The sequence below is a fragment of the Schistocerca gregaria genome, chromosome 4 (genome assembly GCF_023897955.1).
Source record: "Schistocerca gregaria isolate iqSchGreg1 chromosome 4, iqSchGreg1.2, whole genome shotgun sequence".
Classification (NCBI taxonomy): Eukaryota; Metazoa; Arthropoda; class Insecta; order Orthoptera; family Acrididae; genus Schistocerca; species Schistocerca gregaria.
This window is the reverse complement of record NC_064923.1, coordinates 113,282,333-113,299,753: the sequence shown is the minus strand read 5'-3', so window position 1 is coordinate 113,299,753 and position 17,421 is coordinate 113,282,333.

Below are 17,421 nucleotides of genomic sequence, written 5' to 3'. Positions count from 1 at the left end.
TCTTTAGTCAAAGTTTTCTCCCAAACGACACAGTGGATTAAGTATCGTGTCCGGTTTCCATTCTCCTCTACAACAGCATTTAGCTGCCGGGGAACAGAGGAAACAAGTTTCCGGATGAACCTGTTTTTCTGCGACAGCTCTTCCCATGAATCAAGAACTGCTTCGGACAGCGATGTCTTGGTTGTTGGTGTAGGTCGTGAGATCGATGTCTCCATTCATTTGAAACCATTGTTTTACAAAATTCGCTGTACGAACTGGGGAACGATCACGTTGGAATATTACACTGGCTCCCGAAAACCTCTAACGAACAGAAGGAAGCATTATGTTCTCCAGTATCTGGCAGTAGTAATGACTAGCAAGTGGACGGTCCAGTTCCCACAAAACGACACAACCATCAGCTGATATCCATCCCCAAACTATGACAGCAGTTCGGCCGCGCTTTTGCCTCTGATGAACGTAGTTTTTGTCAAATCTCGCTCTACGTGGACGATATACAAAGACAGAACTATTTGGCGCAGAAGAAAAGACCTTCTCGTCCGTAAATATAACTTGCTCCAAGTATGAAAGTGACTTATTACCGTAATCCTGAGGGAAGTTTAACCTGGCAGCCCTATGTTGCTCTTTCAACATTTCCATAAACGCGGATTTTCGTCGATACCTTCCCTTCTCGTTGAGACGTCGTCGTATGGTCGACCTGCTCACGCTTAGCTGAAGGACTTTCCTTATTTCTGTTCTGGCCCTGAATGAGTCGTCATCACTGCATTGGAGTATATTATTGTCTTGATACTCCGTGGTAGTGCGTGGACGTACAGGGCGACGACGGCGGTTGACGTGGCCGTCATTCGGCATCCTCTACGCCCATAGAGAAATCGTAGATTTGCTGTATCCTAGGGGTAGCGTCTTTGATTCATAATCAAAACGTCTTCGGTCCCGGGTTCGATCCCCGCCACTGCCTGAATTTTGATAAATAATCAGCATCGGCGGCCGAGGACTTCCGGCATAAGAAGTCAGCCTCATTCTGCCAACGGCCTTGTCAAAGAGGGCATAGGAGCGGATAGAGGTTCAGGGCACTCTCTTATCCTAGGGAGGGGAAATTGCCCCTAAAGGCGGAAGAATCAGCAATGATCAACGACATGAGGATGCAGAAGGCAATGGAAACCACTGCATTAAAGACACGTAGCGTGTATCCACAGGACATGTGGCCTGTAGTTGAAGAAGTGTCATGATGATCTCTACATTGGCAAAAGATTCCGGAAAAGTCCCCCTTTTCGATCTCCGGGAAGGAACTGCCAAGGGGGAGGTTACCATGAGAAAAAGATTGAATAATCAACGAAAGGATAATGTTCTGCGAGGCGGGGCGTGGAATGTCAGAAGCTTGAACGTGGTAGGGAAACTAGAAAATCTGAAAAGGGAAATGCAAAAGCTCAATCTAGATATAGTAGGGGTCAGTGAAGTGAAGTGGAAGGAAGACAAGAATTTCTGGTCAGATGAGTGTCAACAGCAGCAGAAAATGGTATAACAGGTGTAGGATTCGTTATGAATAGGAAGGTAGGGCAGAGGTTCTGTTACTGTGAACAGTTCTGTGACCGGGTTGTTCTAATCAGAATCGACAGCAGACCAACAGCGACAACGATAGTTCAGGTATACATGCCGACGTCGCAAGCTGAAGATGAACAGATAGAGAAAGTGTATGAGGATATTGGAAAGGTAATGCAATATGTAAAGGGGGACGAAAATCTAATAGTCATGGGCGACTGGAATGCAGTTGTAGGGGAAGGAGTAGAACAATAGGTTACAGAAGATGCACTTGGGGCAAGGAATGAAAGAGGAGAAAGACTAATTGAGTTCTGTAACAAGTTTCAGCTAGTAATAACGAATACCCTGTTGAAGAATCACAAGAGGAGGAGGTATACTTGGAAAAGGCCGGGAGTTACGGGAAGATTTCAATTAGATTACATCATGGTCAGACAGAGATTCCGAAATCAGATACTGGATTGTAAGGCGTACCCAGGAGCAGATATAGACTCAGATCACAATATAGTAGTGATTGAAGAGTAGGCTGAAGTTCAAGACATTAGTCAGGAAGAATCAATACGCTAAGAAGTGGGATACGGAAGTTCTAAGGAATGACGAGATACGTTTGAAGTTCTCTAACGCTATTGATACAGCAATAAGAAATAGCGCAGTAGGCAACACAGTGGAAGAGGAATGGACGTCTCTAAAAAGGGCCATCACAGAAGTTGGGAAGGAAAACATAGGTACACACTAGGTAGCTGCGAAGAAACCATGGGTAACAGAAGAAATACTTCAGTTGATTGATGAAAGGAGGAAGTACAAACATGTTCGGGGAAAATAAGGATACAGAAATACAAGTCGCTGAGGAATGAAATAAATAGGAAGTGCAGGGAAGCTAAGACGAAATGGCTGCAGGAAAAATGTTAAGACATCGAAAAAGATATGATTGTCGGAAGGACAGACTCAGCACACAGGAAAGTCAAAACAACTTTTAGTGAGATTAAAAGCAACGGTGGTAACATTAAGAGTGCAACGGGAATTCCACTGTTAAATGCAGCGTAGTGAGCAGATAGGTGGAAAGAATACACTGAAAGCCTCTATGAGGGTGAAGATTTGTCTGATGTGATAGAAAAAGAAACAGGAGTCGATTTACAAGAGATAGGGGAACCAGTACTAGAATCGGAATTTAAAAGAGCTTTGGAGGACTTACGGTCAAATAAGGCAGAAGGGATAGATGGTGGTGGTGGTTAGTGTTTAACGTCCCGCCCACAACGAGGTCATTAGAGACGGAGCACAAGCTCGGGTTAGTGAAGGATTGGGAAGGAAATTGGCCGTGCCCTTTCAAAGGAACCATTCCGGCATTTGCCTGAAACGATTTAGGGAAATCACGGAAAACCTAAATCAGGATGTTATGGCAAAATAGGCATTTCTGGCCAAGAGAAGTCTACTAATATCAAATACCGGCCTTAATTTTGAGGAAGAAATTTCTGAGGATGTACGTCTGGAGTACAGCATTGTATGGTAGTGAAACATGGACTGTGGGAATACCGGAACAGAAGAGAATCGAAGCACTTGATATGTTGTGCTATAGACGAATGTTGAAAATTAGGTGGACTGATAAGGTAAGGAATGAGGAGGTTCTACGCACAATCGGAGAGGAAGGGAATATGTGGAAAACACTGATAAGGAGAAGGGACAGCATGATAGGACATTTGCTAAGACATGAGGGAATGACTTCCATGGTACTAGAAGGAGCTGTGGAGGGCGAAAGCTGTAGAGGAAGACAGAGATTGGAATAGCTCAAGCAAATAATTGAGGACGTAGGTTGCAAGTGCTACTCTGAGATGAAGAGGTTAGCACAGGAAAGGAATTCGTGGCGGACCGCATCAAACCAGTCAGTAGACTGATGACCAAAAAAAAAAGGGCACGGGAAATGTCGCAGATACAGTATCCATCTTCATAAAGCGCAATAATGCGACCTTTATCAAATTCCTTGAGCTGAGACACTGCAGATAAGAACTTAGTGACAAGGCAAGACGAATCAAAGGGCCATACAAGCGGGACAACAATTTCCTCCCCTCAGATGTCACATTAATTTCCGTCTTCATGCTACGAAAAATATTTCATAAATAAGTTCCTCTTAAGGATTACTTCGAGTATCATAGCAATTATTTTGTCTTTAATATTCATACACAGTAATAATGAAATCGTTTTCAGAGATTCAAAGCAACGTTTAGATACATGCAGTGATTAAGATCATGGTCCTTAGGCTAAAGCATGCCTTACTCGTCTGTAACAACACATTCAGTCAGTGAGGGGTTAGCAGTGTGGCTAAAGCGCTAGGTTTGAAAACTTAGAATGAGATACGAACCCTGCCGTTACAATTAAATTTTAATTTGATGTAAACAACGAGTTATTAGTTAAGATGGACAATGCTACTTTTATCGTTTACATTATTTGTAGTATTGTGAGGATACGCCTTCAAATGCTCTGTGGAGGAAATCAAGAACATTTCATCTCCAGTAGCTTCCGTATTATAAATGCGGCTCAATTTGAAGATGAACTCATCCTTCAGTATATACTACTTCTGTATTTCTAGCAGTACCTTACCTGATGGTGCTAAACGCTGCTTCAGCTGTAGCAGCTATACAAACACAACTTGTGCTCTCGCTTAGGATAAGTACTTCCGCAGTGCCTTCAGACGAAGAGATATACCAGAACCAGACTCTGGGGGCATTGATTTAAAACTCTTTCTGCGTCGGCAATGAGCATTTCATTATTAGGACATCAGAGAACGTTGTTGCTTAAGACTTATTAAGATGAAACTTCACGTACAACAACATTAAAACAGTGAGCTGTGGATCTATTACAGGGTACATTTTGTCGCGTTTCGGTGGCAGGAAGGAAGAGAGCTGACCTATAAGAAAGCAGATCTCCCATCAGGAATGGAGAAACGAAATTAAATCTCTCGCGTTGGGAGGTTATGTGATTTTATTTCAGTGATTACAGAATCAAGTGAAAAAAACAATGCAGTTTGCATCCCGAGCACACTGCTGGTGTATGATGTTGCACTGCCTGAACAGGAGTTGATGCAGAGCCTTAATTTCTTAAATTCTGCAAACAGTATATATCCATTGCACACGAAATTACTATTACAGTATAGTTGTGTATTCTCGTTTGATAATTGCGTGATATGGATTCGATTCTCACATAGGTCGTTCATCTTCAACACTCACCAAAGGATCTACTGCATCTCTAGTAAAGCAAAGTGAAGAATATTATGTCATACCTTAGTTCAGAATCCTCATTAACCCCATATCCCTTCAACAGCAACAGGGTCAGAGCCTGTTTAAATTGCGCCACAAGAAAGGCGGTAGTTGCTGAAGACAGAAATTCTGTTGGGCTAAACATGCACAACTTTTTTTTTCATTTAGTTACCCTAATGGGCATTACGTCCACAGGGCTCATATTTAATGTCAATTAGAGACGCAAAAAATTATGGTGATGGAGTGGTGATCGAATTTGGTTCCCTATAAATGGAACGTATTTGAGTTGGAATCCTAGTCCAGTACAAAAATATTTATAATTTCCTTGTAAGCCATAGTGTGTGCACAACGAAGTATCAGCGAAAAATAATTTTCATTTTCAATCTCCCTTCATGAACTGTTAACAACAACCATAGCTGCCATTATTTCTAGTCAAATATGTAAGCATTTTACTACTGACGAGCAAGCAGCTAATAGTTTATATCTGTTTATGGATGGATAAGGCCGGCAGTGGGTGCCGCGTTCGTTTCTTGGGCAGAAAATGAGTATATCGTTATTACATATCGATAAATATCCCTGCTGGTGAATTCGATTCTAAACATTTGATTTTACTTAGTTACCCATCCGACAACGTGCTGGCTACAGAAACCTGTCACGAAATTTTTCATCAGAACACTGCAATTTTCTACACGTGCTCACTTGGTTACCTGTGAAGGGAAGTATATTAAACGTCTTCCGTGGTTAGTTAACAGGAAGATAAGGATCTTGATTTAGCACATATAATTTCGTCGCTTAGTTTCAAGTTCAGCTGTGCTAACTGATAGCTTACATATCAATCGTTTGACAAATCCTTGAAGGCTACTCATCATTCTAAAAGCGAAACAAGAGCAACACCGTTAGTTACACGTTTATTTAGTAACCACGAAAGCTTCAGAGAGATTCATAGTCACTTTTAGTTGCAGCCGCTTCAACAGGGGGATCCCACATGGCGGCATGCACAGCTGTGTAATATCGAGAGCTTACGACACATGAATAGTCAGCTAATATATGAATTCCTCATACTTACATCACGCTGAAAGACCGTGGGGATAAAATTAGAGAGATTCTTGCGCACACAGAGGTTTACTAGCAATCGTACTTCCTACGAAATATTCGCGCCTGGAGTAAACAAATGGGGTCATGATAGTGGTATATAGTGCTCTGTATCACACACCTTAATGTGGGCTTTTAAAATATAGATGTAGATGAAGTAATGAGTTATTCGCAGTTTATGAAATGTCTTTGTTGATGTGCGCGTTTTGTAATCAGTGTCATGGTTTCATGTGCTTTATTATGTGTCAGTATTAGTGCCAAAGAAATCCTACTTAATAAAAGTTATTTTCACGTATTAGAACATTAGTAACTCATTCTATTAACGGCGTCAGGTGATACTACAGAACATAATCGCATCTGGAGAATAATGTTTCTTAGTTTGCAGTTCTTAGAAGACGTAATAAAATAATTGCTACGACGGCTATTTAAAAGGAGGGCCCCGTAAATTCTTCCCCCGATATTTATATCTGCTGTTAAAGTTGCAATCGGTAGCTAATTGGGCTTACGTTTGTTAATTCAGGTCCCCTTCAAATCGGTAGCAAACGGCGCTAGCACCAACGCCGGCCCTGCCACGTCTGTATTGCGCGAGTTTGTCCCATGTTTACAAGCTGAAGAAACTTTTGACGTAGCAGCAGTCTTCTGCCGCTCACCAGTCTAATGGAGAATTGGAAACATTGCCGCACACATTTGGCAGCTATGTGGCCTTCGAAATTCTTCCTGGACTGGTGAAAATGTTTCCTTCTCAATTCACTCACTAATATCTTATCATTCTCATTAAATATACTGAATGATTCTGTCTTAGAGGATGATATAGAAGGTATCAAATGAATAATATTGATTCCAGGAAGCTCGTTTCAACAGAAACTGCAGCTGGTTTCACTATTTACGTCGCTGTTTAGCTGACGAATCTACGACTGGGGCGACAAGGACGCCGAGATTGTGGCAGATGGCTGCTAGCATAGCGGTAAAGTGGAAACGAAATTGCAAATTTTATCTGTTGTCGGTCGAAATACTGGTGGCGACAATACTTTTTCTTCCTCTGTAAAATAGGATCTCCAAGGCATATCAACAATCAGTAGAGACATCGAATGAAAACCTCTCTGACATTATATCGCAAATTTTATTCTCTAGTACGTGGATGTACAGATATAACGGTTAAAGAATTGCACACATCTTAATCCCTTATTTCTGCTTCTGTCAATATTATTGGCTTAATTGTGGCACTGAAAGATTTTTTAATTTTCTCTTGCTAATTCTTAAGGATTTGGGGTATTTTACCTTATGTAGGCATCCTTTTAGAACCGTTCTCATGATAGGTTGTAATCAATTTTTATCAGTATATTGTATACTGACTGATATCGCCTTTTCCGTAGTTTGGTAAACACGACACAAAAAAATAATGGCGATATTAATCAGCAGAAATGTAACTCCCATATGATTCACAACACTGTGACCAAGTCATCTGTAAAGCATAAACTTGATATTCAACGGCAGACATTAACATACCTCCATTTTCAATAGTGTTTTACCTCCATATTTCACATTTTATAAACATCGTTGCTAAGCGCAAATAAATAAAGAAAAGCAACACGATTTCTGCTCTCAAATAAAGGATTCAGAATTAATTTAATTTTACAGTAATTTACGAAAAACTGGAGGCTTCCGACATTAAATCGAAAGGTATTCTCTGTACATGGAGGGAACTACATAATTACTATATTTGGACAGATGGTTCTTAAATGAACAAAGAGCATATACCTATCCTTTAGTCACATACGTAGTAGCACCATAATGAAGATAATGATAAAAATCATGATAGTAATCATCGAATTATCTGGTATCCTCACACGCTGTAATTCTATCTCTCGAATTAAAACATTAGTTGTCACAGAAAAAATTACATATTGGCATTAAATCGGAGCTATGAAGGCTAGAATGGTGCCTTATATCATGCAGTCATGAGATTACAATAATACTCGCATTTGAAACTAGGACATAATTAACAAGTTAATCGGGAGAGCCGGATTTTTTCACATCTTCTAGGCGCATCGTCGGACAGAACAACACAAACAGGAAGTTGCCGGCTGTGAGTTACAGATGTCTGCTCGATTGACCGTATTTTGATAATTTTTGGTTATATGTTTGATTCTCACTTATGTCGTGCATTTTTAACATTCACAAAAAGATCTAATTCACCTATGGTTACGACAAGTCCAAAATGTTAGGTCGCACAGTGGTTCAAAATCCACATTAAACACAATATCCCTTCATTACCAACAGCGGCAGAGCATGTTAAAATGGCGCCATAATAAAGGTGGCAGCCGCCGAAGGCACAAACTCTGTCGCCAGTAAACTACCACTAAAAAGTTTATTTCATTTAATGTTGGAATGATTATTTCGTTCACAGTGTTCATTTTTCATTTGAACTAGAGACGTTGCAATTTTTGATCTTCGACTGGAATTCGAATTCGTATCTCTAGGAATGGAACGTATCTGGGTTGCAGTACTAGTCCAGCACAAACGCATTCATAAATTCATTTTTCGCCCTAGAATGTGCACACTGACCCACCACCGAAAAATAATTTGCATTTTTAATGTCTGTTCATGATTAGTCAACAATAACGATAGGTACCGTTATATCTAGTGAAATATCCGATCATATTTATGGATGGGAAACAGCGACAGTACGCGCAGGGTTCGATTTCCAGGCAAGCAAAACATCTGATTTAACAATCCTATAACGTGCTGGGTAGAAAATCCCGTCACAACATTTTTAATCACAGCATTACAATTTTCAGCACATGCATACTTGGTCACTTGTGGTTATGTACAGTCAAGTCATATTGATACTGTAGTATATTACAACTCATGCGTATTCATGGCACCTGCTGAAATGTTAATTTATCGCGGAAATAGACGTTATCGGAGAGAACGCTTAGATGAGAAAGTGTTAATAAATAACGTAGCTAACTTAACTCCATAAATACGTAAAAGCTTTGCTAATACCGTTAGAAAGAGCTATGGTGACAGCAGTAGCTGCAGTACAATACTGCCCTTACATGGATTAAAGGTATTTTGTACACCTATTCTGTAGCATCTTGCTACGAAGACCCTAATGCTCTACACGTTAACTGTTAGATTATAAAACAAATTTAGTTTCCCCACATTAGTATGAAAATTATATAATAGCAAATCCAGTTCTGCGTTTGTTTCTTCTCTGTTTAGTTATTAGTTGGTGTACCGAACTCTCTATTTCATTTTCATTACTTACGCTTTCCCATAAATTCATGTATTAATAACGAACGTGTTTTTTTTATTTACTACACATTCAAGTTCTTAGATTATAAAACGACAGTTTAATATTAATTGTGAACGCATCTATGTAAAGGTACATATTAATTTCTGATATATGTCACCCTCGCTTCAATTTTTAGATCGTAACACAACTTTTCATTTTCATTTTCAACGGTTTCGTATAAAGAACATATTACAACTATATCTACATCCACACTCTGCAAGCCACCTGAGCGGAGGGTACCTTGAGTACCTCTATCGGTTCTCCCTTCTATTCCAGTCTCGTATTGTTCGTGGAAAGAAGGATTGTCGGTATGCCTCTGTGTGGGCTCTAATCTCTCTGATTTTATCCTCATGGTCTCTTCGCGACATATACATAGGAGAGAGCAAGAGAACGTATGACAAAAATCCGTTGTCTCCTACATACTCTATGAATTTTTCGGCTATAAAAGGAAATTTATTTTCCCTGTGTTCATTTCTATTGGTTTTCGACAGAAGAATGTATTAACAGAATGTAGTTTTAAGTTTGTCTTATCCGCTGCCGTACACCAAATATGGTTCAGGAACCATATTACATTTTATTGAGAGCAACTGTCGCCCTGTAATGTGAATGAAATCCCATCTTTTCCGGTTGCTTTCACGTTTACTTACAAGTGACTCACTACAATACACCCACTCCATTCGTCAACAACTGTTTTAAAATATCTGCTTGGCAACATTTGGCATTAATAGAGAATAACCCGAGATACGACAAAGTCGGTTATTACAGAGTACCATAATAGTACCTTTTTTAAAACATAACAGCAGTGTGGTTTAAGATTCCAGTAAATCAGTCTTCACGTAATCGGGATTGTTATCGTTTGGTTTGTTGACAATGGCTTTGTACGGCGCGAGAGCTTATATTGTAGACTGTAGGGGTGTTAGTACATTATAGTACAAAAAAGACCACCACTGACGGGGAGCATGGAGACAAAGATCTTCGCCGACGAAAAATTTACGCAGTTTTCAAATGTTGCGCCGTTACTGGATGCGGGTGGAACGCTGAAATACAATCTGAGAATTGCTTGTACACATATTTTCGAATTCCGAGTAGCTATGGATACTTTCATATATTCGTCATACGTTTGTCGTCATCGTCACAGGTGGATATTACTAGCACCTACTGACAAGAGCGAAAAGATGTTCATACAAAAAATAAGGAACACGAGAGTGTGTCTTCAGCCAGTTCCTGTAGTACATCAGCTAGATGTGTCACGAAACAGTCAGGCAGGTCATACAATGAAAGATTGAAAAATATATTTCTTTGGATAAAAAATTGGACAAAGTTTTCTGTAGAGTTCCAGATTAACGCACAAAATTTTACCTGTTTGTAACTATTCCTGTTGCTGTTTCTTTGGTAGAACTCTTACACTTGAAGCTCGTACTTGTAAAGAACTGTCTGTGTAATTCTATGTGCCAAGGCCTTCCATCACAGAATCTACGCTGTATGGTCCAGCTTCACTAGAGATCAAGGTGAGTACAGTGACGGTTTATAAGTACAAAACAATCAAACAACAGATAGAACTATTGGTCCATGCTTATTGATACTGACTGTAAATGTTTTGATATGTTTAATTTTAAATAACATTTACTGGTGTTAGTAATTTTTGGTTAATCCTAGAGTATAGTAAACGAATTACCTCGTTGTTCATATTACATCGGATTTTACATAACACCCCATTAAATTTCTGTACCTACCTGCTCTAATGAAAGTAACGTAGTTAATGATTTGTTATACATTTTATGTTAGCGGTCAGGATTTTTATTTTTGCAGGAGGGTCCGTACCTCTTACGTTACGCTTCTGGGCCTGTGGGCTGGTCCAGGTAGGGGAGAGTTGGCTACGAGTTCCGATTTTCATTTCATTTTGTCAGAATGTGGAAGCTGGTGGCTGAAATGTCACGGAAATAACGTCTACACCTGCCTACGTCTGCCCTGTCTACACCTACAATTTCTTGAGGCTCACCAGCTTCTAACTGAAGCAACAGGTCAAATCTATTTTTCACATTCACCACGAAGATGTCAGACAGATTTCTAGGCCTGTTCCTCCTGTTGCCTGTTGCCACTTCCCACCTCTCTTTACTCTTCTCCCTCCTTGTCTAACTCGGCATGAAGGGCGGCAACTTTCCCTGTTGTTCTAGTATCTTTGTATCTCTACTACATATCCTAAAACAACCACTGGTGAGTCTCATTTACTTCCCCTATTCCCACGCCACTACAGTCACTCACATGGAAAAAATTACAGCACCTAACAATTCTATGGCAAGTGAAGCACTTTACACTCATGATAAACGTAATAGTTTATTAAGAATCAGTCAGATAAATTACACAGCAATACGAAAATATTGTTCTACAAATTTCGATTATAGCCAACTGTGTAAACAAAACCAATAGTGCAAAGTTTGGGAAACAACAACTAAAACTTTACGCTACTTTCCGGAAATGTGAGTTAAATAATGAAGAGGTACGCTGCAGTTAAATTGCTGGAGAGACCAAGGTACAACTAAACGAAATTCTATAGATTTGCTGCAGCAAATCGTTAACAGAAAATACGACTGTACGATATTTTCGCGTTTTCTGCTATATTACGTAATGAAACGTTCAATGGTACGCTCATCAGGCACATTAATACACCCATTTACCACGCGATCAGTACTAAACTGCATGTTTTTTATAATCTAAAATGACTTATCTTTACGGGGACACCAAAACTCGCGCAGTCGCCTAGCTGCAGGGCGGCCAACTGTTGTCCTGGTTTTGTCCGTCTGCCAGAGATTTTGGTTGCTTCAGGATTTCACAGCTTCACCTTTCGACATTTTAGCTGTGTGAGTAAGTCGAATAGTTACTGTTCCGTCCGACTTAACTTTTGTGTGACACTTTGCACATGATTAACCTACATCTTTATCCACACTCCGCAAACCAGCCTACAATGAGTGGAGGAGGGCACCCTGTGTCAGTACTAATCCTGTACTTTTCTGTTCCACTCGCAGATATAGCTAGCTAAAATGGATTCTCTGTATGCCCCGGCATAAGCACTGATTTCTAGTATCTTATTTTCGTCGTCCTAACGTGTGACATGAGTTAGGACAGTGAGATCGTTTTCCATTCAGCTTCAAACCCCGGTTCTCAAAATGTTTTCAGTAATGTTCCTCGAAAAGAACCTTCCAGAGATTCCCATTTGTTTCCCCAGGCATCTCCGTACTCTTGCGTGCTGTTCGAACCCACCGGTAACAAATTTAGCAATTGTCCTCTCAGTTGCTTCTATGTCTTCCCTTAATTTTGAGCGGATCCCGAACTGTAGTCAAGAATAGGTCGCAGTAGAGTCCTATATGCTGTCTCCTGTCCTGATGACCCACACTTTCCTAAAATTTTCCCAATAAACCAAAGTTGACCATTCGCCACTCCTGCCACAACCTCCATTTCATATACCTCTGCAACGCTGCGCCCAGAAATTTAATCGACGTCCCTGCGTCAAGCAGGACAGTACTAACGCTGTATCCGAAGATTAAAGATTTGTTTTTCCTACTCAACCACATTAACTTACATATTCCTACATTCAGAGCCAGCTGCCAATCATCACACTAAGCAGACGGTCTGCCTAAGTCGTCTTATCCTACAGCCACTCATCTTCCACGCTATCCAGTACACCGCAGTAATATCATCACACAACCTCTGATTGTGAGATTTTAGCTTTTCCCGGCGGATACAATGTTCAAATACGGGAAGGCATCCAGGTGACTTCGTCGACAACCCTTATCGATAGTGCAATTGAAATTCAACAGGTGAGATAGCGTCAACTCTGTCCCTCTGTTTTTGGCAACTGCAATAGCAGGATTGCATGCAGAACTTAAAAAAAAAAAAAAAAAAAACACCTTATCTACTTACAAGGTTACTTGCTAAATTAATTTCAACAACTTCCTTAAGAACACTGTCCCAGTGGGTGCAAGAGTGTTAAAGAATCTCCGTATTGTTATATTTTATAGGATGCCCGGTGCCAAAACACTGTTCTGCAATAGCAGATTTGATCGGTTGCTGTAAGAGTGAGCGCTGCTTATACTCAGAACACCGGCCCTCCACAGTCCTGACACACTGACCAATATATGACATGCCACAACTGCAATGAATACGGTAGACAGCCGCCTTACTCAAACAAAGATGATTCTATGAGCATCCTAAAAGGACCGTGATCTTATATGGTGGTCGAAAAACTCGCATAACCTGATATTTCCGCAAAATAAGACCAATCCTCTTCAAAATGCTCCTTGTATAAGTCAAAAAGTCCTTAGTCTTGTGCCTCCTCGACATTATCATCGCTCACCCGGTGCGGAGTTACTCGATAACGCAGCGTCTAATCTGTTGACGACGGCACCTGGCTGCATCCCCTAAGTACTTCGAACATTGAATATGGCAGTGGAAACTAAGGTGTCACAATGCTTATTTCTATTGGTAAGGAATTATCGTTGCCGGTGGAGTGTAATATATCTGTTTCGATAGCTTAAATAAACTTACACTCGATAATCTAACCATTCAGGCTCATAAAAGCCATACAATTTGTGTAAAAATTCTTAGATCGACCGGAGCAGCGACCATCTCATATTTCAAACAATATCTTACGCGCCACAGCACAGAATACGAATTGTTCATCAGTTGTATCGATAGTGATATTTTGTGTTTCTTACTTTTTCGACAGCTGAATATTTGTAATCTTCTTCTGTTACCACATTTCTGATATATTTTTTAAAGACGGCGGACGCGTATGGGGTGGGGTCTGCAATCACTAACTAGTTATTATAAAATATTACTATTGTTCAGTGCTATGAAAAATTTGTGTGTGTAGCTAAGATGAAATATCGAAAATGTTAAAGGACTTTATTTAAAGAAACACCAAGCAAGATATAAAATTGAAATGTTACAGAGCCTATTGTTAGCAATACTGACTAAGGTAATTAAATTGGTTATTGTGCTCTCAAATGCTGTAGCACCTCTTTATTACTTGAAGTATTTCTGTGGTATCCATCTCCTATTAATGGCAACAGAAATAACGGTGGTTTTATAGTATTCATACAGCTACCAGGGATCGACTGCATGTCGGCAAACATGGTAGTTAAGGCAGTAGGCACATTGCCACATACCTTGTTTGTGATTGAAATCCAATTTCTTTTAACGTGTGGTATAGTATAGCAAAGAAAATTTCCAGCTGTGTATGGCCCCTTAGGTTAATCTGTTCGTAGTTGCTATGTCTCATATCCGGTCGTGGTCCAACATGATCACGATACAAATAAATTAAGTGGCAGTGCAAACTCTGTTCTCGATCTTGAGAACGCTACGCCTTCTTCAAACGATTTCAGGTGACATGTAAACTGTCACATACAGTACTTAGGTTTTTTGAAAAGTCTTTGCTCTTCCCGCCAAGAAGTGGTGCAAAATTCAAAACAGATTTCTGAATCTTCTCAAGAGAATAATAATTTAATCAAAATATAATTTTTTTAAAGAAAAAACACCACACTTAGCGTCCGAACAGGGACGCGACCGAAACAACGAAAATCAGTCCTCTTGTGTTTGCTACTAATGTAGATGTATCTAACAATACATTTATTTTTCATGTGCACGCTGCGCGCATCAAAAATTATGGACGAAAATTTCAAAGAGGAAAGACGAGCCGACGGCGGAAAACGGATAAATTTTATATCCAGTTGGCGACTTTCAAGACAAACGTAAGTTCCAAAAAAATTTTCATATGCAGTTACGACGTTTCAGTAGTACAGTTTTCTTTCGAGCTACATTACCATTCTTCCTTTTATTTCCACCTGCACATTTAAAAAATCAGCTTAAAATTATTTTTTACTCAAAATTTAGTAGGATTTGCAACGTAGTGTCTAAATTAAATTCTGGGACTCGCCAATTACAAAGAAAGACGCGATCATGATTTTGAAAACTTAATTGCCCATCTCTACAAGGGAGAAATTAGTTAACGTTTCCGAGGACGATAATGAAGCATTTCTTTCCTTGTTGGACTCACTGGATTTGATTGTCGAAGAGGAGGTAGCAAATGTTGGCAGCGCTCCCAATTACAGTAGAACCCCTCTAATCCGGCCTTGGATGGTCCGTCACTCCGGTTACTCCGACCATGCTGAGGCTCACGATCCTGTGCCGACTTGTCACTGACTGGACGCCTGTCGGGCCATTGTTGCGGTGTCTCTCGCTGTGCATATTGTTATACTTACGTTATTGTGCAGTTTTATCTATTGTTGCGATTAAACTTCGTTGTTTGCTTTATTCCGTGTTCTCTACCGTACTTATTACTGTACATTCACTGTGTGTACAGTTGTCTGTTTTTGAACATGCATGGATTCGAACGTAAACACTTTGCTCTTTCACTATATGAAAAATTAGCAGTGCTACAAAGACTGGACGACGGAGATTCGATCCAGAAAATTGCAAAGAATCTGAATGAAGATGTTACGACAATTGAGGATTGGAGGAAGAATCCGAAAGACATTGACTCCTATACAGTTACGATTGATGGTGAAAACACTCTGAAGAATCGCAAAACATTAAAAAAGCCTAAACTTGAACTACTTGATAACGCATTGTGGATATGGTTTTGTCAAGAAAGAAGTAAAGGAACTCCCACATCCGGGCCAATTCTCAAAGAAAAAGCGATAGTTTTGGGCAATAAACTGGAAGCCGAAAGTAAATTTGCTGCCAGTGAAGGCTGGATTGATCCTTGTAAAACTCGTCAATAATGCATACCTGACTTTTTTTCCAAGTAATTTGTATTCTCTTTTACTGTAAAAACAATGCATACAGTGTAATGATTTCTTAGTTTATACATACAGCAGTTTATTTCTTTGTAAAAAATTATATTTTATATATATAGTGCAATAAACAGTTTTTAGTTTACAGTATATATCTTTTATACGTTATTATGTACAATACAGTGCTGTAATTTGTGTGTCGTTTTTCCCTTTAAGACCAATATATACACTCCTGGAATTGAAATAAGAACACCGTGAATTCATTGTCCCAGGAAGGGGAAACTTTATTGACACATTCCTGGGGTCAGATACATCACATGATCACACTGACAGAACCACAGGCACATAGACACAGGAACAGAGTATGCACAATGTCGGTACTAGTACAGTGTATATCCACCTTTCGCAGCAATGCAGGCTGCTATTCTCCCATGGAGACGATCGTAGAGATGCTGGATGTAGTCCTGTGGAACGGCTTGCCAAGCCATTTCCACCTGGCGCCTCAGTTGGACCAGCGTTCGTGCTGGACGTGCAGACAGCGTGAGACGACGCTTCAACCAGTCCCAAACATGCTCAATGGGGGACAGATACGGAGATCTTGTTGGCCAGGGTAGTTGACTTACACCTTCTAGAGTACGTTGGGTGGCACGGGATACATGCGGACGTGCATTGTTCTGTTGGAACAGCAAGTTCTCCTGCCGGTCTAGGAATGGTACAACGATGGGTTCGATGACGGTTTGGATGTACCGTGCACTATTCAGTGTCCCCTCGACGATCACCAGAGGTGTACGGCCAGTGTAGGAGATCGCTCCCCACACCATGATGCCGGGTGTTGGCCCTGTTTGCCTCGGTCGTATGCAGTCCTGATTGTGGCGCTCACCTGCACGGCGCCAAACACGCATACGACCATCGTTGGCACCAAGGCAGAAGCGACTCTCATTGCTGAAGACGACACGTCTCCTTTCGTCCCTCCATTCACGCCTGTCGCGACACCACTGGAGGCGGGCTGCACGATGTTGGGGCATGAGCGGAAGGCGGCCTAACGGTGTGCGGGACCGTAGCCCAGCTTCATGGAGACGGTTGCGAATGGTCCTCGCCGATACCCCAGGAGCAACAGTGTCCCTAATTTGCTGGGAAGTGGCGGTGCGGTCCCCTTTGGCACTGCGTAGGATCCTACGGTCTTGGCGTGCATCCGTGCGTCGCTGCGGTCCGGTCCCAGGTCGACGGGCACGTGCACCTTCCGCCGACCACTGGCGACAACATCGATGTACTGTGGAGACCTCACGCCCCACGTGTTGAGCAATTCGGCGGTACGTCCACCAGGCCTCCCGCATGCCCACTATACGCCGTCGCTCAAAGTCCGTCAACTGCACATACGGTTCACGTCCACGCTGTCGCGGCATGCTACCAGTGTTAAAGACTGTGATAGAGCTCCGTATGCCACGGCAAACTGGCTGAC